Source organism: Ranitomeya variabilis, chromosome 6 (genome assembly GCF_051348905.1).
Source record: "Ranitomeya variabilis isolate aRanVar5 chromosome 6, aRanVar5.hap1, whole genome shotgun sequence".
NCBI lineage: Eukaryota > Metazoa > Chordata > Amphibia > Anura > Dendrobatidae > Ranitomeya > Ranitomeya variabilis.
Window position 1 is genome coordinate 199,424,949 of NC_135237.1, and position 21,186 is coordinate 199,446,134.

The window sequence follows — 21,186 nt, forward strand, 5'->3', positions numbered from 1 at the left end:
TATCAAGTGATGAACTGGAAAGCGGAAAAAATATTCCACGTGTTGAAATTAGCATAAAAATTCCAAGTTCATTGATACTGCAAAAAAGGACAATTCCACAATTGTTTTTTATTTACCATGTTTATTATATGGTAAAACTCACCTGGCAGTATGATCCTCTGGGTCAGTATGAGTGCACATATACAATTATTTATGATTTATTTAAGGGAATCGGTCACCACATTTGACCTATCTAAACTATTAGTATGGGCGTAGAGGTTATAGAATGCTGATAAAAGTCCTCTCTGTGTGTCCGGGGAGGACATTGCCTCGAAGATTACTCTGCCTCCAGAGATTATTTTATATGTAAAATAATCTCTGGAGTCAGAGTTATCTTCCAGGCAGCGTCCTCCCCGAGCCTGGAAGACGTAATTTCTATAAAGTGATAAAAGTTGATTTTATATCAGATGTGTTGTTGTTGAGAGACATACAGGGAGGACTGTTTTCAGAAGTCTATAAACTGTGTGGCCATATTAATAGTTTAGATAGATCAAATGTGACAGATTCACTTTAATTGGTGAAAAAAAAATTCTGACATTTGTAAGAAAAAAAAATTTCACTTGTCACCTTTTTCCGAGACCCGTAGCATTTTCATTTTTCGAGATCAGAGGTGAGGGCTTATTTTTTGCGACCCGAGATGACGTTTTTATTGATACTATTTTGGGGTAGATATGTTTTGTGTTCAATTTGTTTTTATTAATCAATAGTGAAATCACAAAAAAACACAACATTCGACCAAATATATTATGATCAAATATGTCACGCAGGACTTAACAAGGTTTGTAAAGATAACAGTATTCATGCGGAAATATAAACAGGTCGCTCAAAATTGTAGGAGCATAAAAAAAAAATGACCAAAATTTTCATATCAGCAAATGAAGAATTCTGAAAATTCCAACATAGAGGTTAGAAAGAGAAAAGGGAGAAAAACATATGTGGGAATCCATATGAGTATGGAACTGTAAGTAGAAAGAAGGAAGGGGAAAACATTTTTTTGGGGGGGTCAGAAGGGATAAGAGGGATGAGAGGGGGAGGGTTAACAGGGAGAAGGGGTATGGAAAAGGGGAAGGAGGGGAAGATGAAGGAAATGAGGTGACAATCTTGAGCTAAACACACAGCACCAAAGCAGAAACACTTCATGTGAGAACAGTCCATATATAGAAATAATTTACAAAAATCCACTAAGTCCTGAAACAGGATCCAGTAGCTCCACATGTCCTAAATCTATCACTGTGTCCAGAGCTTTCGGCTGTGAGTTCTTCCATCCTACAAATATTAACCATCTCGGCAAACCATTCTGACATTAGGGGAGTATAGGATGTTTTCCGACATCTTGGAATCACTGACCGAGCTAAAACCGGAGACTATCTTTCATTTGGGAACCAATTGAAGAGGAAAAATAGAAAGAAGCGCAATCTTAGGGCTGAACTCCAAACTTCTACCGTAACCAAAGAGTAATTTGAAAGAACCTTTTCCCAGAATGGCTTAATTCTACTGCAATCCCACCTTATATGTATCATATTACCTCTACCTCTTCCACATCGCCAACATGTGTCAGGAACAGATGGAAAAATAGCATGAAATTTTGAGGGATAATGATACCATCTTGTAATTTTATAGCTTTATTCCTGGGCAAGACAAGCGATTGATAGCTTACGAGTAAATAGAAATCCTTTCTCCCACTCTGAGATAAAGATTCCCCAAGTTCCCATTTCCATGCCAACTGATAGCCCCCTCACATCCCTCTCTGATTAGGTAGTTGTATGTACCGTATATAAGTTGACCCGAGTATAAGCCGAGGCACCTAATTTTGCCACGAAAAACTGAGAAAACTTATTGACTCACGTATAAGCTGGGTATGCATGGCCCCCTCATCCCTATCTTGGTATGCATGGTCTCCTCATCCTCATGCTTGTATCCATGGCTTCCCATCCCTGTCCTTGTATGCATGGCTCCCCGTCCCCGTATGGATGGTTCTCTATCCCCATCCTTGACTGCATGGCTCCTTATCCCCTATCCTTGCATGCATGGCTCCTATTAAAAAAACCCAAAATATTAATTACCTTAATGAGTGGGCACCCGTGCTAGCCCGGCCACTGCTGGACGCTGGCGGCTGTAACTGTACGCACTGTAAGAGAAATTAATATTCAGTGCCAGTGCAGTGAATATTCATTTCCCTTTAGGAGTGGTCACAGGCTTTAGCTGCAGCCGCCGGCTCCTGCCTCTGTAACCCGCTGCTCCCTCTCTGTCTTTCTTGGACAATGACTCGTGTATAAGCCGAGGGTGACGTTTTCAGCACAAATAATGTGCTGAAAACCTTGGCTTATACACGAGAATATATGGTAACTGAAATCACATGCTTAGGTGGAGCTTCCTGTAAAAATAATTTTTCAAAAAGGGAATGTGTGAACTGGCATAAGCAGTCTAGACCCTTCCCATGAAGGGAAGTTGGATGGGGATTGAGCTTGCAGAGGACTGAATGTGGACAACTTACCATCAATAAGAACATGATACAAACTTTTAATCGCCTGTGACGGTATTTTATTCTAATGTTGTACTGGTCAAAAAACGTAATTCTGGTTGAATTGAATTAATTTATTAAATATTTTGATAGATCGAACATATCTGAACATAGCAATACCAAATATTTTCTTTTTTTGTTTTATTTTCAATAGGGCAAAAGGGGGGTGATTTGAACTTGTGGGGGCTTTTTTCATATTTTTAAAAATGTTTTTTTTTTCTCACTTAATAGTCCCTTTAGAAGAGTTGAAGCTGCAATTGTCGAATTGCCTGTGCTATAATACAGCGGGTGAAATAAGTAAACTTCTGAATGTCCTTTTTAAAATGTGGAGCCTCAAACTGGATCCCGTATTCTAGATTCCGCCTCACAAGCGAATTATAAAGGGGTAACAGTACGTTGGGATCTCAGTATTTTATCTCTCTTTTTATACACCCTAAAATCGTGTTTGCTTTTGTGGCTGCTTGGCATTGAGTACTACTGTTCAGCTTACTTGTAACGAGAATACCTTCATCTCTTGATCTGTTGTCCCGAGTATTCTCCCATTTAATGTATTTGCAGCAATATTATAGGATTACTCCGTTCTAGGTGCATTACTTTACATTTATCTACATTAAATCTCATTGCCAAGTGTTTTCCCATTCGGTCATCTTATCCAGATCATTTTGCAATATTGTAATGTCAAGATCAGATTTTAATATCCTAAATAGTTTGATGTAATCAGCAAAGTCTGACACTTTACTCTCGATCCCATCCATAAGGTCATTAATAAAAAGATGAAAAAGAATACAATAAAAACAGTGCAAATTTGTCTATATACTTCAGGTAATCAGTCCCCCGAAATGATTGAAGATTGAGATCATTCGGAGTCACTTCACTTGACCAGATAATACAGCCGATGATGTTACAATTCTGTAAAAAAAGAAAAACTTCAATATTGTGCATTTATTACCGAATATTTATTAGTATGATAGCATACTATCTTTTTACTGAATTGCTTTTTATATATGAAATAGATACAATGTAATTGTAAAAATGTCTAAAGGTCATATTTTGTAGCTTCTTGGACTGTAGTAAACACATAAAAACAACACCAAAGTGCACCTCCCAACAACACAGTTCCCCTAGATACAGTATTTGCCCAGTGTTTGTAGTGTGAGGATTGTCTCATGCTTTCTTACATAGTTGTGCAATGACAACTATATACACTTAACTACAGTCATGAAAGTGCAAGTTGTTCACCTCTGAACATGACTCACAACTACATGAAATGTTAGGCCTTAGGTCACATTTTTTACAACACTTAAAAGAAACATCTTTTTTTTAAACTGAAGCAGGAACAGAAGCTGTAGTTCAGGATCACTTACATACAGCATAAAGTGGAGCTTTTACTGATAGATATACATGGAAATATGTTAACTGAGCATTAACATGACATAAAAACATGCTTTTCCATATACATACAGTGGGAAAAATAAGTATTTGATACACTGTCGATTTTGCAAGTTTTCCCACCTACAAAGAATGGAGGGGTCTGTAATTTTTATCATAGGTACACTTCGACTGTGAGAGACAGAATCTAAAAATAAAAAACAAACAGAAAATGACATTGTATGATTTTTAAATAATTAAAATGCATTTTATTGCTCACACTCCAACCTCTGCACCAGGTCCAAGACCAAAGAGCTGTCTAAGGACACCAGGGACAAAATTGTAGACCTGCACAAGGGTGGGATGGGGTACAGGACAATAGGCTTCATGCAAGATCTTGCCTCATGGGGTAATAATGATTCTGAGATTGGTCAGGAATCAGCCAAGAACTACATGAGAGGACCTGGTCAATGACCTGAAGAAAGCTGGTACTACAGACTCAAACATTACCATTAGTAACACACTACGTCGTCATGGATTAAATTCCTGCAGGGCACACAAGGTCCCCCTGCTCACTCCAGAACATGTCCAAGCCCGTTTGAAGTTTGCAAGTGCCCATCTGGATGATCCAGAGGAGGCATGGAAGAAGGTCATGTGGTCAGAGACCAAAATAGAACTTTTTTATTATCAATTCCACTCTCCGTGTTTGGAGAAAGAAGGATGAGTACAACCCTAAAAACACCATCCCAACTGCGAAGCATGGTGGGGGCGAAACATCATACTTTGGGGGTGCTTTTCTGCAAAGAAGACAGGACAGCTACACCACATTGAAGGCAGGATGGATGGGGTCATGTATCGCGAGATTTTGGCCAACAATCTCCTTCCCCCTGTAAGAGTACTGAAGATGGATTGTGACTGGATCTTCCAGCATGACAATGACCTGAAACACACAGGCAGAGCAACTGAGGAGTGGCTCCATAAGAAGCATTTTAAGGTCCTGGAGTGGCCTAGCCATTATTCAGACCTGAACCCAATAGAAAATCTTTGGAGGGGGCTGATACTTAATGTTGCCCAGCGACAGCCACGAGACCTGAAAGATATAGAGATCTGTCTGGAGGAGTGGGCCTAAATCCTTGCTGTAGTGTGTGCAAACTTGGTCAAGTATTACGAGAAATGTCTGACCTCTATAAATGCAAAACAAAGGTTTCTGTACCAAATATTACGTTTTGTTTTTCTATTGTATCGAATACTTATTTCATGTAATTAAATGCCAATTAATTATGTAAAAATCATACAATGCGATTTTCAGGACTTTTTTTTTACATTCTGTCTCTCACAGTTGAAGTGTACCTAAGCTAAAATTACAGGCCTCTCCATTATTTGTAGGTGGGAAAACTTGTAAAATAGACAGTGTATCAAATACGTATTTTCCCAACTATGTATATATACAGTACAGACCAAAAGTTTGGACACACTTTCTCATTTAAAGATTTTTCTGTATTTTCATGACTATGAAAATTGTACATTCACACTGAAGGCATCAAAACTATGAATCAACACGTGGAATTATATACTTAACAAAAAAGTGTGAAACAACTGAAATTATGTCTTATATTCTAGGTTCTTCAAAGTAGCCACCTTTTGCTTTGATGACTGCTTTGCACACTCTTGGCATTCTCTTGATGAGCTTCAAGAGGTAGTCACCAGGAATGGTCTTCCAACAATCTTGAAGGAGTTCCCAGAGATGCTTAGCACTTGTTGGCCCTTTTGCCTTCACTCTGCGGTCCAGCTCACCCCAAACCATCTCGATTGGCTTCAGGTCTGGTGACTGTGGAGGTCAGGTCATCTGGCGTAGCACCCCATCACTCTCCCTCTTGGTCAAATAGCCCTTACACAGGCTGGAGGTGTGTTTGGGGTCATTGTCCTGTTGAAAAATAAATGATGGTCCAACTAAACGCAAACCGGATGCAATAGCATGCCGCTACAAGATGCTGTGGTAGCCATGCTGGTTCGGTATGCCTTCAATTTTGAATAAATCCCCAAGTGTCACCAGCAAAGCACCCCCACCCATCACACCTCCTCCTCCATGCTTAAGGGTGGAACCAGGCATGTCGAGTCCATCCGTTCACCTTTTCTGCGTCGCACAAAGATACGGTGGTTGGAACCAAAGATCTCAAATTTGGACTCATCAGACCAAAGCACAGATTTCCACTGGTCTAATGTCCATTCCTTGTGTTCTTTATCCCAAACAAGTCTCTTTTGCTTGTTGTCTGTCCTTAGCAGTGGTTTCCTAGCAGCTATTTTACCATGAAGGCCTGCTGTACAAAGTCTCCTCTTAACAGTTGTTGTAGAGATGTGTCTGCTGCTAGAACTCTGTGTGGCATTGACCTGGTCTCTAATCTGAGCTGCTGTTAACCTGCAATTTCGGAGGCTGGTGACTCGGATAAACTTATCCTCAGAAGCAGAGGTGACTCTTGGTCTTCCTTTCCTGGGGCGGTCCTCATGTGAGCCAGTTTCTTTGTAGCGCTTTATGGTTTTTGCCATTGCACTTGGGGACACTTTCAAAGTTTTCCCTTTTTTTTTCGAAGTGACTGACCTTCATTTCTTAAAGTAATGATGGCCACTCGTTTTTCTTTAGTTAGCTGCGTTTTTCTTGCCATAATACAAATTCTAACAGTCTATTTAGTAGGACTATCAGCTGTGTATCCACCAGACTTCTGCACAACACAACTGATGGTCCCAACACCATTTATAAGGCAAGAAATCCCACTTATTAAACCTGACAGAGCACACCTGTGAAGTGAAAACCATTCCTGGTGACTACCTCTTGAAGCTCATCAAGAGAATGCCAAGAGTGTGCAAAGCAGTCATCAAAGCAAAAGGTGGCTACTTTGAAGAACCCAGAATATAAGACATATTTTCAGTTGTTTCACACTTTTTTGTTCAGTATATAATTCCACATGTGTTAATTCATAGTTTTGATGCCTTCGGTGTGAATGTTCAATTTTCATAGTCATGAAAATACAGAAAAATCTTTAAATGAGATGTGTCCAAACTTTTGGTCTGTACTGTATATATATATGCAAAATGGGTTTCACACGTATGTGCTGCTGGGGCCATTGACTATAATGGTGCCGACAGAGCGAACGTGCACTCTGTTGTGCATCATGTTTGGGAGTGTGCTCCTACTGGAGGCGGACACTCAGCGTAGCCGCCCGAAAATGATGCACGTCAGATCGCACGTTCACTGTCAGCACCATAACAGTCAATGGCCCTGTCAGCGCATATTCCTGAATACCATATTGTGGGAAGTTCAGATACAAGCCCAACGTGACCGCTGAACGTGGGTAATAATGTATTTCATGAGTCAAAAACCACAGGCTGGTGCTTTTTTGAGTTCCGATTACCTTGGACTACATGTTTAAGTACATAGTTGGTGCTAGAAAAACAGTATGTCTTAAGTCAATTTATACAGCTATAGCCAGTGGGAGAACTGGAGCCCCAAATGTAGAGTTCCATGGCTAGCTAGAGAATAGGTAGACGACCAGGTGATCCACGGATGCAAATCTGTGTACAGGAACAGAGCTTTACAACCACGTCCATAAATGAGGAACTGCCCTATATGTAGGCAATCTATGGTCTGGGTCATGCAGTTTTATGAAGAGAGACGTTCAGTTCTTGGACGCCCAAGTGTCTGGGAGCTGCAGTTCTGTGGCATTATCCTACAATGTAGGGCATTACTGATGTGTAAACATGGCATTATGTGACATCTTGTTACCGATCGTGGTTATTACAGGTGTAAACATGGCATTATGTGACATCTTGTTACCGATCGTGGTTATTACAGGTGTAAACATGGCATTATGTGACATCTTGTTACCGATTGTGGTTATTACAGGTGTAAACATGGCATTATGTGACATCTTGTTACCGATCGTGGTTATTACAGGTGTAAACATGGCATTATGTGAGATCTTGTTACCGATCGTGGTTACTACAGGTGTAAACATGGCATTATGTGACATCTTGTTACCGATCGTGGTTATTACAGGTGTAAACATGGCATTATGAGACATCTTGTTACCGATCGTGGTTACTACAGGTGTAAACATGGCATTATGTGACATCTGGTTACCGATCGTGGTTATTACAGGTGTAAACATGGCATTATGAGACACCTTGTTACTGATCGTGGTTACTACAGGTGGAAACATGGCATTATGTAACATCTTGTTACCGATCGTGGTTACTACAGGTGTAAACATGGCATTATGTGACATCTTGTTACCGATCGTGGTTACTACAGGTGGAAACATGGCATTATGTAACATCTTGGTACCGATTGTGGTTACTACAGGTGTAAACATGGCATTATGTGACATCTTGTTACTGATCGTGGTTACTACAGGTGGAAACATGGCATTATGTGACATCTTGTTACCGATCGTGGTTACTACAGGTGGAAACATGGCATTATGTAACATCTTGTTACCGATCGTGGTTACTACAGGTGTAAACATGGCATTATGTGACATCTTGTTACTGATCGTGGTTACTACAGGTGTAAACATGGCATTATGAGACATCTTGTTACTGATCGTGGTTACTACAAATGTAAACATGGGATTATGTGACATCTTGTTACTGATCGTGGTTACTACAGGTGTAAACATGGCATTATGTGACATCTTGTTACTGATCGTGGTTACTACAGGTGTAAACATGGCATTATGTGACATCTTGTTACTGATCGTGGTTACTACAAATGTAAACATGGCATTATGTGACATCTTGTTACTGATCGTGGTTACTACAAATGTAAACATGGCATTATGTGACATCTTGTTACTGATCGTGGTTACTACAGGTGTAAACATGGCATTATGTGAGATCTTGTTACCGATCGTGGTTACTACAGGTGTAAACATGGCATTATGTGACATCTTGTTACTGATCGTGGTTACTACAGGTGTAAACATGGCATTATGTGACATCTGGTTACCGATCGTGGTTACTACAGGTGTAAACATGGCATTATGAGACATCTTGTTACTGATCGTGGTTACTACAAATGTAAACATGGGATTATGTGAGATCTTGTTACCGATCGTGGTTACTACAGGTGTAAACATGGCATTATGAGACATCTTGTTACCGATCGTGGTTTCTACAGGTGTAAACATGGCATTATGTGACATCTGGTTACCGATCGTGGTTACTACAAATGTAAACATGGGATTATGTGACATCTTGTTACCGATCGTGGTTACTACAGGTATAAACATGGCATTATGTGACATCTTGTTACCGATCGTGGTTATTACAGTTTTAGTTGCAATTTTTGCCCATACAAATCAAATCATGGCTCTCATTTACTAACCTGCACTGGTAAAATGGTAGCTGCTTTCTATATTCCATAATCACACTTTTCCAGCTCAATCTCGATGAATATGGCCTAATATTTTTTTTTTACAATTCTCAGTCTTGTAAAGTGCTGTGTCCTGGAGATTACAGAACAATCCCCCATCACCTCGCATAAGAATTTCCCTCTGGCAAATTCCAGGTAGAGTGCAGCAGAAGTCCCCATAATGTGTTACTGCCATGTCTCCTCTCACACCACTGTGAGGCAGAGTGTCTTACACAAAATTTCACATGTAGCAGATTTACTGCAGACATTTCTGGGAGCGAAAATCCATCCAATGCTTGGAATGGGGCATTTCTTCAGATAAATGGGACAATCACATTTTTTCCACATATCAGGCACATAATAATAATCTTTATTTTTATATAGCGCTAACATATTCCGCAGCGCTTTACAGTTTTCACACATTATCATCGCTGTCCCCGATGGGGCTCACATTCTAAATTCCCTATCAGTATGTCTTTGGAATGTGGGAGGAAACCGGAGAACCCGGAGGAAACCCACGCAAACACGGAGAGAACATACAAACTCTTTGCAGATGTTGTCCTTGGTGGTGTTGCCCTAACTTGGATTTGGCACATGGTAATTTCATGGGAAAAATGTCCATGGCAAAGCAAGTCCTATTGCAAAACAATGTAAATGGGGGGCCGTTTGCCTACTAGCTAAACATCAACATCAGTTAGATTTTATGAACCAATCCATAATTTTTTTTTTGCATTTCTTTGGTACCATACCCAATACGTATAAAACATAGAATGGATTAAAGGGAATTTGTCAACAGATTTTTGCTATGGAACCTGAGAGCAGCATGATGTAGAGGTAGGGACCCTGATTCCAGCAAAATGTCACTTACTGCGCTGCTTGGGTTCTAAAATCTTGCATTGCGCGAATCACCAGAGATGACGTCGCGGTCGCGTGACATCACAAAGGTCCTTTGCGCAAAGCATCCCTGGGAACGGAAGCCATCGCGTGCACCGCTGAGAGCCGGGAGGACTCCCGGGGCAATCAGAAGGTAAGTATATCCCTATTTTTTATGTTAATTCTTTTTTTTTACAGGAATATGGTACCCAGGGCCCGGCGGAGTCTCCTCTCCTCCAGACCCTGGGTACCTTCCGGGACCGCTCCCAACACCATACATATGCGGCGACCGCAGAGCTCCACACCCGCCAGTTTGTGTGGCTTTCTCCATGGACATAATTGGTAGAGAATTTCTGGCCTGATTTGTAATTTACATTTTGCTTAAGAGACTTTTCTTTCTTGTCTTGTGACGCTCTTTACAGTTTTAGGTGCCAGATCGTTAAACTGGGACATGTAGGGGTTTTTTAGGTTCTTTTAGTGACTTTTTACTGCACAAAGTAGCACATTTCATTGAATTTGTGACAAAATAACTGGCATAAATCACTGCAACAAAGGACTGGAGAGTATTTGGAACAATTCTGTGATTTTTTTTTTTAAAGTTGCAATTGGTAAGTCAGACAAAAACTTCTGGAAACCCCATATTCCAACCACAATGGCGAGTATAAGAGAAACTGATAAACACATAAAACAAAGTTTAAAAAGGAGCAAATTAAAAGAATAAGGTGCAAATGAAAAACTGCAAAATAAAATACCAAAAACTGGACAAAAACCTGCCAATATATAATAATGAATGGAGCTCTCAGGCCGGCGTCACACTAGCGAGTTTTACGGACGTATGAGAGGTGCAGAAAATACGGATTGCATACGGTACAATGATTCTCTATGGCCCAGCTCCTATCTGCCGTATTTTACTGATCCGTATTATACGGTCTTGTACGGCCGTAGAAAATCGCAGCATGATGCGTTTGTCACCGTATTGCGCAAAAAAATTGCCAATGAAAGTCTATGGGGGCGAGAAAATTATGGATTACACACGGACCATGCGTGTGACTTGCGAGAAATACGCACCGGTGTTCTCTAGAAAAGCCGGCAATTCAGTGCGGTGTACAGTAAAATCACACTGACAGAATCGAGTAGGTAGAATAAATGTGTACACATAGAATAGGTATATATCTAATATATAAAGCTGAATGTGTGTATGTGTGTGTGTATGTATGTCCGGGATTGGCATCTGAACCGTCGCAGCTACAGCCACAAAATTTTGCACAGTCACACGTCTGGACCCCGAGAGCGTCAAAGCTATGTTATGAGGTGAAATTTTAACCCCGCGCTTTCCAATTCACCAAACAATTTTGCCCCTATCTACATAATGGGGAAAAAATGAAAGGAAAAGTGTTGGAGGCAAACTAACAGCTGCCAGATGTGAACAAGGGGGACTTAAAGAATGAGAGCGATGGCGCCAAAGAGTATATACTGTACAGTTGCTAAGGTGGGGCCCCGACATGGGATAATCACCACACCACCACGGGGATATGAACACACGCACAAAATGCGCCACACACTACCACGTGCTCGAACACATATACCACCCTCAGCGCCCATTTCACCACACATACACCAACCTCGCCACATAAAAGTCGAAACACAAAAGTCGCCGCTCAAAACTCGCCACGCGCAAAACTCTCCACATGCAAAACTCGCCACACGTGCAAAACTCACCTCATGGAAAACTCGCCACACGCAAAACTTGCACACGCGGAAAAATTGCCACATGCACCAAAGTTGCAACACATGCAAAAGTTGCCTCACACAAAACTTGCACATACTCAAAAGGCACCACACATAAAACTCGCCACGCGCAAAACTAGCTGCACACAACTTGCTACACTAACCTGTCACATGCAACTCGACACACAAAAAGTTGCTACACGCATGTCGCCACACAAAACTCATCTCACAAAAGTCGCTACATGCATGTCGCCCCACGCAACTCAACACACACAACTTGACACATGAAACTCGCCCTAAAACACACACAAGTCTGGTATTATCCTTCAAAAATAAAAATCTGATTAATAAGCAGACAAACTACAAGAGCAACATATGTACCATATAGGAATCCGGCAGCTGTCAGTCACATGACCTGTCTATTATGTGTATGTGTGAGCTTGTGAGCTAATATATACTGCCAGAGGGTGGGCTTACTGTCGGCTGGGGATTTATCAGGCTGCCAATTTAGCTTACAAATACTGAGGTAAAAATACTGGCCAAATAACATGTGAACGAGGTCTAATACAGGAGGAGATGACATACAGATATATACTATATACAGGAGGAGATGACACAGATATATACTATATACAGGAGAGATGACACACAGGTACATACTACATACAGGAGGAGATGACATACAGGTATATACTATATACAGGAGATGACACACAGGTATATACTATATACAGGAGGAGATTACATACAGGTGTATACTATATATAAGGGAGATGACAAACATGTATATACTGAGGTGAAAATGAGAGGTGTGAGATGAAAATGAAAAGGTGTGAGTGCAAAATGAGAGGAGTGAGGGAAAATAGTGGAGTGATCGGAAAATGACAGATGTGAGGTCGAAATGACAAGTGTTAGGGGGGAATGAGAGGAGTGAGGGGGAAAATAAGAGGAGTGAGGGGGAAAATGAGAGGTGTGAGGGAGAAAATGAGAGGTGTGAGGGAGAAAATGAGAGATGTGAGGGGAAAATGAAAGATGTGATGGGGAAAATGAGAGGAGTGATGGGAAAATAAGAGAAGTGAGGTGCTATAACTAACCACAGATATTTACTATGACCAGGCAACGCCGGGCTCTTCAGCTAGTATATATATATATATATATATATATATATATATATATATATATATATATATATATATATATATATATAATTCAGCTCGGGATTGCAGAAAAGCCGGTAATTCAATTGCCGGCCTTTCATTTCTCCTTCACAAACCTGACAGGATGAGACATGGTTTACATACAGTAAACCATCTCATATACCTTTTTTTTTGCATATTCCACACTACTAATGTTAGTAGTGTGTATGTGCAAAATTTGGGCGCTCTAACTGGTAAAATCAAGGGTTAAATGGCAGAAAAAATTGGCGTAGGCTCCCGCGCAATTTTCTCCGCCAGAGTGGTAAAGCCGGTGACTGAGGGCAGATATTAATAGCCTAGAGAGGGACCATGGTTATTGTCCCCCACCGGCTAAAAACATCTGCCCGCAGCCACCCCAGAAAAGGCACATCTGGAAGATGCGCCTATTCTGGCACTTGGCCACTCTCTTCCCACTCCCGTGTAGCGGTGGGATACGGGGTAATGAAGGGTTAATGTCACCTTGCTATTGTAAGGTGACATTAAGCCAGATTAATAATGGAGAGGCGTCAATTATGACACCTATCCATTATTAATTCAATCGTACGAAATGGTTAATAAAACACACACATTATTTAAAAGTATTTTAATGAAATAAAGACACAGGGTGTTTTAATATTTTATTATACTCGTAATCCACCTGAAGACCCTCATTCTGTAAAAAAGGTAAAATAAAAAATCAACAATATCCCATACCTTCCGTCGTTCAGTCAGTCATGCAAATCCATCTGAAGGGGTTAAATCATTTTACACCCAGTAGCTCTGCTAATGCAGTTGTGCTCGTGGATGTAAAATCCCGGGGAATGAATGGATGATTTAACCCCTTCAGATGGATTTACATCGTGGAACGTGACAGAACGACGGAAGGTAAGGGATATTGGTGATTTTTTATTTTTCCTTTTTTACAGAACGAGGGTCTTCAGGTGGATTAAGAGTATAATAAAATATTACAACACCCTGTGTCTTTATTTCATTAAAATACTTTTTAATAATGTGTGTGTTTTATTAACCATTTCGTACTATTGGATTAATAATGGATAGGTGTCATAATTGACGCCTCTCCATTATTAACCTGGCTTAATGTCACCTTACAATAGCAAGGTGACATTAACCCCTTCATGACCGTGGGATTTTTCATTTTTCCGTGTTCGTTTTTCACTCCCCTCCTTCCCAGAGCCATAACTTTTTTATTTTTCCGTCAATTTGGCCATGTGAGGGCTTATTTTTTGCGGGACTAGTTGTACTTTTGAACAACATCATTGGTTTTACCATGTCGTGTACTAGAAAATGGGAAAAAAAATTCCAAGTGCGGTGAAATTGCAAAAAAAGTGCAATCCCACACTTGTTTTTTGCTTGGCTTTTTTGCTAGGTCACTAAATGCTAAAACTGACCTGCCATTATTATTCTCCAGGTCATTACGAGTTCATAGACACCTAACATGACTAGGTTATTTTTTATCTAAGTGGTGAAAAAAAATTCCAAACTTTGCTAAAAAAAAAAAATAAATTGCGCCATTTTCCGATACTCGTAGCGTCTCCATTTTTCATGATCTGGGGTCGGTTGAGGGCTTATTTTTTGCGTGCCGAGCTGGCATTTTTAATGATTCCAATTCGGTGCAGATACGTTCTTTTGATCGCCCGTTATTGCATTTTAATGCAATGTCGCGGCGACCAAAAAAACGTAATTCTGGCGTTTCGATTTTTTTTCTCGTTACGCCGTTTAGCGATCAGGTTAATGCTTTTTTTTATTGATAGATCGGGCGATTCTGAACGTGGCGATACCAAATATGTGTAGATTTGATTTTTTTATTGATTTATTTTGATTGGGGCGAAAGGGGGGTGATTTAAACTGTTATATTTTTTTTATTTTTTCACATTTTTTTTTTAACTTTTTTTTAACTTTTGCCATGCACAGCACTTTTGCAAGCACAGCACGATCGCCTCTGCTACATAGCAGCGATCCGCTGTTCGCTGCTATGTAGTAGAAAATCAGGTGTGCTGTGAACGCCGACCACAGGGTGGCGCTCACAGCTACCCGCGATCAGTAACCATAGAGGTCTCAAGGACCTCTATGGTTAAAATGGAGAAGCATCGCCGACCTCCGATCATGTGACGGGGGTTGGCGATGCCGTCATTTCCGGCCGCCCGGCCGGATGCGGTAGCTAAATGCCGCTGTCTGCGTTTGACAGCGGCATTTAACTAGTTAATAGTGGCGGGTGAATCGCGATTTCACCTGCCGCTATTGCGGGCACGTCAGCTGTTCAAAACAGCTGACATGTCCCGGCTTTGATGTGGTCTCACCGCGGAGCCCTGCATCAAAGCAGGGGAGCTGACATCGGACGTACTATCCCGTCCGATGTCAGTAAGGGGTTAACCCTTCATTACCCCATATCCCACCGCTACACTGGAGTGGGAAGAGAGTGGCCAAGTGCCAGAATAGGTGCATCTTCCAGATGTGCCTTTTCTGGGGTGGCTGGGGGCAGATGTTTGTATCCAGGGGGGGCCAATAGCCATGGACCCTCCCTAGGCTATTAATATCTGCCCTCAGTCACTGGCTTTACCACTCTGGCGGAGAAAATTGCGCGGGAGCCCACGCCAATTTTTTCCGCGATTTAACCCTTTATTTTAGATGTCGGTTTTTCAAGCCTGCGAGAAAATCTCGCCGTACGGATTACATACGGAGGATGCCATGCGCAAAATACGCTGCCACACCCTGCCTACGGATGACATACGGATCACTATTTTGGGAACATTTCTGCGTATTACGCCCGTAAAAAACGGACCGTATTTTCATACGCTGAGTGTGACGCAGGCCTCAGACTGAGTCCCGCAGGACACAATCAGTGAGGACGCTGTCTGGAAATCTATGCAAAGTATGTTGGTTTGGAAACAAAAAAAAAAACAGTGAGCAGCCGTCCTAAAAATCCAGGGACAGAAATGTCAGTTTACAACCAAATCAGCAGTAAAGCCCAGCTTTTCTAGATGCCTTTATCTGACCAGCTTACTTGCGTTTGATAGACCTTCCCTTGAGTTTTTCTCCGGCTGCAGATACACAATATATGTGTAATGACTAGTGATGAGTGAACGTGCTCGGGAGGTGTTATCTGAGCATGCTCGGGTGCTATCCGAGTGACTTCGGCGTGTTCTGATACTATGTCCGAGTCCCTGTGGCTGCATGTCTGGTGGCTGTCTACAGCAGCAACACATGCAAGGATTTCCTAACAAACAGGTCATTCCCATGTGTTGCGTCTGTAGAACAGCCACCAGACATGCAGCCACGGGGACTCGAACATAGTATTAGAGCATGAAGAAGTCGCTCAGTTAGCACCCGAGCATGCTCAGATAACACCTTCCAAGCACGTGCACTCATCATTGGTAGTGATTGGAAAGAATTATAGCTTACGCTTGATTAGAAGACATTATCCGGATGAGTAAACATAATAGATCCATTTCTACAACATTTCCATACACACATGATTTCCGTTCATTCTCTGATCCAGATTGTTCTTCCAGACATACAGCACATGGTCTGTGATTAATCTGGAAAGGTAGTTCTCTTTAATTTGCTAACTTTCATCTTTTAACATCATTTCACCATGAGAAATGAAAATATTCAGGCTCTTTATAGAGCAGGACAAGTGCGGTATCACAGCTTATACCTGGGAGCAGGGCTGTAATGGTGGAAAGTGGCATCTGCCCTCGGGGACATGCAGGCTCAGCTGACCTTTCTCCACAGATTACTCTTGCATTTTAAACCTATTTTAGGGGATTTGATGGGACAGAAAAGAAACTCCTCCAAGAAGCCCAAAGTGAAGAGAAACGGCACAAAGAAGCATTGGGCACATGCACTCCAGAGCGCAGGGTGGGATGTCAGCCAGCATCTAGAATAAAAAAGACAGCAGGTTGCAGGGTGTGAATTCACCTTTAGGGTTGGCTGATAGCGGATTTTCCATGTGAAAAATCCACTGCACATTACAGTGTGAGCGCTGTGGATGAGGTTTTATGAAAGCCCCCCACACCCACCCAGCTGGGCCGGTCAGATGATCACACGTCGCAGGAACCATATGATCAGTTTCTCCAAAAACAGGACGGCAAGTACCCAGATGTGTGTGCCACCCCCATCCGGCTCTGCTGAGTGCACATTATACACATCACAGTACACACAGTTCTGCTGGGTAACCCCCCCCCCCCACATGCAAACACAACACGCACACACCTGTGCCAGATGCACACACTACACACACACCTGTGCAAGATACACACACTACACACACACACCTGTGCCAGATGCACACACTACACACACACCTGTGCAAGATACATACACTACACACACACACCTGTGCAAGATACATACACTACACACACACACCTGTGCAAGATACATACACTACACACACACCTGTGCCAGATGCACACACTACACACACACACACACCTGTGCAAGATACATACACTACACACACACCTGTGCCAGATGCTCACACTACACACACACCTGTGCAAGATACATACACTACACACACACACCTGTGCAAGATACATACACTACACACACACCTGTGCAAGATACATACACTACACACACACCTGTGCAAGATACATACACTACACACACACACCTGTGCAAGATACATACACTACACACACACCTGTGCCAGATGCACACACTACACACACACACACACCTGTGCAAGATACATACACTACACACACACACACCTGTGCAAGATACATACACTACACACACACCTGTGCAAGATACATACACTACACACACACCTGTGCCAGATGCACACACTACACACACACCTGTGCAAGATACATACACTACACACACACCTGTGCCAGATGCACACTACACACACACACCTGTGCAAGATACATACACTACACACACACACCTGTGCAAGATACATACACTACACACACACACCTGTGCAAGATGGACACACACACACACACCTGTGCCAGATGCTCACACTACACACACACACCTGTGCAAGATACATACACTACACACACCTGTGCCAGATAGACACACTACACACACACCTGTGCAAGATACAAACACTACACACACCTGTGCAAGATACATACACTACACACACCTGTGCCAGATAGACACACTACACACACACCTGTGCCAGATACAAACACTACACACACACACACCTGTGCCAGATACACACTACACACACACACCTGTGCCAGATAGACACACTACACACACCTGTGCCAGATAGACACACTACACACACACGTGTGCCAGATACAAACACTACACACACACCTGTGCCAGATACAAACACTACACACACACCTGTGCCATATGGACACACTACACACACACCTGTGCAAGATACAAACACTACACACACACCTGTGCCAGATACAAACACTACACACACACCTGTGCCAGATGCACACACTACACACACACCTGTGCAAGATACATACACTACACACACCTGTGCCAGATGGACACACTACACACACACCTGTGCCAGATACAAACACTACACACACACCTGTGCCAGATACAAACACTACACACACACACCTGTGCCAGATGCACACACTACACAAACACCTGTGCCAGATACAAACACTACACACACACCTGTGCCATATGGACACACTACACACACCTGTGCAAGATACATACACTACACACACACCTGTGCCAGATGGACACACTACACACACACACCTGTGCCACATGCACACACTACACACACACCTGTGCCAGATGGACACACTACACACACATCTGTGCCAGATAGACACACTACACACACAACTGTGCCAGATACATACACTACACACACACCTGTGCCAGATACATACATTACACACACATCTGTGCCAGATACATACACTACACACACACCTGTGGCAGATACACACACACACCTGTGCCAGATAGACACACTACACACACACCTGTGCCAGATAGACACACTACACACACAACTGTGCCAGATGGACACACTACACACACACCTGTGCCAGATACATACATTACACACATCTGTGCCACTTGCACACACTAAACATACACCTGTGCCAGATACATACATTACACACACAACTGTACTAGATGCACACCTTACACACACACACCTGTGCTAGATGCATACACACATCTGTGCTAGGTGCATACACTACACACACCTGTACCAGGTGCACACAGCTCTGACACACATGTCATCACATGCTATTGTCACCGCTCTACCATCGGGCGAAGCAGCCCCGGGAGCGCAGCGCACACTTCTTTCCTGACTCCTCCCCTCCCACGTGACCGATCACATGGTGGTGACCTCAGCGCTCCCTCAGCCGCTGCCGCTCGCTGGGGTCCTGCTGCCCGCACTGTGCACGGTATGTGGGGAGTGTGAGTGCGGAGCTGGCGTACAGTGCCCAGGAGGATCCTGCTCCTTACTTACCGGGCTGTGGGACCTGAGGAGTGACTCCTGCTGCGCCCTCAGGGCTGCGGGACAAGGTACGGGCTGGCGGTGAACTTTGCTGTGCTGGTGAAGTGGCAGCAGTGGCAGCCGGCAGCGCTTGTCTGTGCCTGATAGTCCGGCCGGGGACAGGTCAGCCTCGGTGTTGTGTGCCAGCACGGTGCTCGCTTGTTGTTTGTCTGCCTGTTTACATTAGTTACATGTGTGTACAGAAAACCTATTTACATATGCAAATGAGCCGGGAGGAATGTCGGGAATGTGCTGATTAACTTCTCCACGCGCTGTGCCCACCCTGCAGGGGCTGCTCGCCCTGCTCCCCACACATTACTATTCACACGGTTACAATAATAATAATTTTTATTTATATAGCGCCAACATATTCCGCAGCACTTTACAATTAAGTGGGGACATGTACAAACAATAAATTTGGTACGAGTTAAGACAATTTAAACAGTGACATTAGGGGTGAGGTCCCTGCTCGCAAGCTTACAATCTACAAGGAAGTGGGGGGGACACAATAGGTGAAAAGTGCTTGTTATTTCAGGTCTGGCAAACTCCAAACCCTCCAACCTGTGTCATGTCAGTGGCCCAAGGTCATTTAACCCCTTAAAAACATCAGTTACTTATTCAAATCTGTGAAAATGGGCCGTTTGCCCACTTTGATGCCAGTTCTGATGCCCAGAACCCATTTGGGCTAGGCTGGAGATACCTGGTTTTGATGTGGGGCGCCCTGTTCTATATGTCTGCAGTGTGAGATCAGTGGCCCAAAAGCATTTAACCCTTTCTTCAACACTCTTTGGTGCCCACTTTGATGCCCATTTTTGTGCCAGTTTTATTGCTTTTGAAGCTGTTTTTAAGTGTATTCACATCAGGGCACCTCACTGCATTGTTTGTTATTATTGTGATGCTTAGTTTTTGTTGTTAAACCTATAAAAAACAGAAAAGAAAAAATTGCCGAATAAGAAACTGACGAATAAGAAACCAACTTCAGCCTCGTCCATTCATGGTTTTCTTGGGAAAAATTGTGAGTTCTTCCATTTCCTTGGATGACAAGCAACCCCACACAAAACTGGTCCTAGGATGCTTTACTGTTGACATGTAACAGCACTCATTGTATCTTGGTAAACTTTGTGAAAACTAAAATTTGTGTCACGCTTTACATTTATCTACATTAAAGGGAATGTAGACCATTTGACCAATAAAAGGTACGGCCATCACCTTTCAGGGCTGATATGCACGGTCTCTATAATGCTGTATATAAGCCCCCAACCCGACCTGTAAGAGAAGGAAAAAAAAAAATATTATTATACTCAGCTGCAGGAAGGTCCGGCACGAGGGGCCTTGCTCTTCTTGGTCCGGCGCCTCCCATCTTATGATGCAGTCCTCCTTGGTTCTTGTGGATGCCTGTGTGGACGCGTCCCTGCATCATCCACTCAGGCTCCTCGGCATCGCGCTCTTGCGCAGGCGTGCTTTTCTACCCTGTTGAGGGCAGAGCAAAGAACTGTAGTGCGCAGGTGCCAGGAAAGGTCAGAGAGGCCCAGCGCCTGCGCACTGCAGAACTTAGCTTGTATCCTGTGTTCTCACATTTTTGGAA

The 21,186-nt window shown here is 42.7% G+C and overlaps 1 protein-coding gene and 1 long non-coding RNA gene across 4 annotated transcripts in view; one reads left to right on the forward strand and one right to left on the reverse strand.

The window, feature by feature from the left end:
* The window catches only part of TNS3 (tensin 3), a 586,621-nt gene that overhangs the window by 196,873 nt on the left and 368,562 nt on the right, over positions 1 to 21,186 (forward strand). The window contains exon 1 of one of the 3 annotated variants that reach the window (XM_077269388.1): positions 19,390 to 19,630. The exons of the other annotated variants lie outside the window; for them this stretch is intronic. The gene's annotated coding sequence lies outside the window, so the exon portion shown is untranslated. Of the gene's footprint in view, positions 1 to 19,389; positions 19,631 to 21,186 lie in introns of those variants that run through there. 3 annotated transcript variants of the gene reach the window in all.
* On the reverse strand, positions 163 to 19,712 carry LOC143782196 (uncharacterized). Its single transcript, XR_013216888.1, has 3 exons — positions 19,575 to 19,712; positions 16,788 to 17,009; positions 163 to 3,469 (listed from the first exon to the last, which is right to left on the reverse strand). It is a non-coding gene; the product is annotated as an uncharacterized LOC143782196 (long non-coding RNA).